The sequence below is a fragment of the Arachis duranensis genome, chromosome 2, assembly GCF_000817695.3.
Source record: "Arachis duranensis cultivar V14167 chromosome 2, aradu.V14167.gnm2.J7QH, whole genome shotgun sequence".
Taxonomy (NCBI): domain Eukaryota; kingdom Viridiplantae; phylum Streptophyta; class Magnoliopsida; order Fabales; family Fabaceae; genus Arachis; species Arachis duranensis.
The window spans coordinates 32,018,252-32,019,791 of NC_029773.3; the positions used below are offsets into that span (position 1 = coordinate 32,018,252).

Here is a 1,540-nt window from a genome sequence, read left to right on the forward strand (position 1 = left end):
TCATCCTCTTCAGAGGAAGAATACTCATCAGAGTTCATGAATGGCAGAAGTAAGTCCAATGGCATCTCTATGGTCTCATTTTGAGACTCAGATTCCCATGGTTTCTCATTGGGGAACTCATTGAAGGTTAGTGGACGTCCATTGAGGTCTTCCTCATTGGCGATCACTGCCTCTTCCTCCTCTCCAAATTCGGCCATGTTGATGGCCTTAAACTCTCCTTTTGGATTCTCTTCTGTATTGCTTGGAAGAGTACTAGGAGGGAGTTCAGTAACTTTCTTACTCAGCTGACCCACTTGTGCATCCAAGTTTCTAATGGAGGACCTTGTTTCAGTCATAAAACTTTGAGTGGTTTTGATTAGATCAGAGACCATGGTTGCTAAGTCAGACTGGCTCTCCTTAGAATTCTCTGTCTATTGCTGAGAAGATGATGGAAAAGGCTTGCTATTGCTAAACCTGTTTCTTCCACCATTATTGTTGTTGAAACCTTGTTGAGGTCTCTGTTGATCCTTCCATGAGAGATTTGGATGATTTCTCCATGAAGAATTATAGGTGTTTCCATAGATTCCTCCCATGTAATTCACCTCTTCCATTGAAAGGTTCTCAGGATCATAAGCTTCTTCTTCAGATGAAGCATCCTTAGTACTGCCTGGTGCAGCTTGCATTCCAGATAGACTTTGAGAAATCATATTGACTTGCTGAGTCAATATTTTGTTCTGAGCTAATATGGCATTCAGAGTATCAATCTCAAGAACTCCTTTCTTCTGATTCGTCCCATTGTTCACAGGATTCCTTTCAGAAGTGTACATGAATTGGTTATTTGCAACCATTTCAATGAGTTCTTGAGCTTCTGCAGGCGTCTTCTTCAGATGAAGACATCCTCCAGCAGAGCTGTCTAATGACCTCTTGGACAGTTTAGATAGACCATCATAGAAGATACCTATGATGCTCCATTCAGAAAGCATGTCAGAAGGACACTTTCTGATCAATTTTCAGAAAGCATGTCAGATGGACACTTTCTGATTAATTGTTTGTATCTTTCCCAAGCTTCATAGAGGGATTCTCCTTCCTTCTGTCTGAAGGTTTGGACTTCCACTCTAAGCTTACTCAGTTTTTGAGGTGGAAAGAACTTTGCCAAGAAGGCATTGACTAGCTTTTCCCAAGAGTTTAGGCTTTCTTTAGGTTGTGTGTCCAACCATATCCTAGCTCTGTCTCTTACAGCAAAAGGGAATAGCATAAGTCTGTAGACCTTAGGGTCAACCCTATTGGTCTTGATAGTGTCACAGATTTACAAGAATTCAGCTAAAAACTGATGAGGATCTTCCAATGGAAGTCCATGGAACTTCCAATTCTATTGCATTAGAGAAACTAATTGAGGTTTAAACTCAAAGTTGTTTGCTCCAATGGCAGGGATAGAGATGCTTCTCCCATAAAAGTCAGGAGTAGGTGCAGTAAAGTCACCCAGCACATTCCTTGCATTGTTGGCATTGTTGTTGTTTTCGGCTGCCATGTCTTCTTCTTTGAAGAATTCTGTTAGGTCCTC

General features: G+C 41.2%; 1 pseudogene; it reads left to right on the forward strand.

Annotated features, from left to right (window-relative positions):
• LOC107474192 (cysteine-rich receptor-like protein kinase 44) overlaps positions 1-1,540 on the forward strand; it is a 27,281-nt pseudogene that overhangs the window by 6,036 nt on the left and 19,705 nt on the right.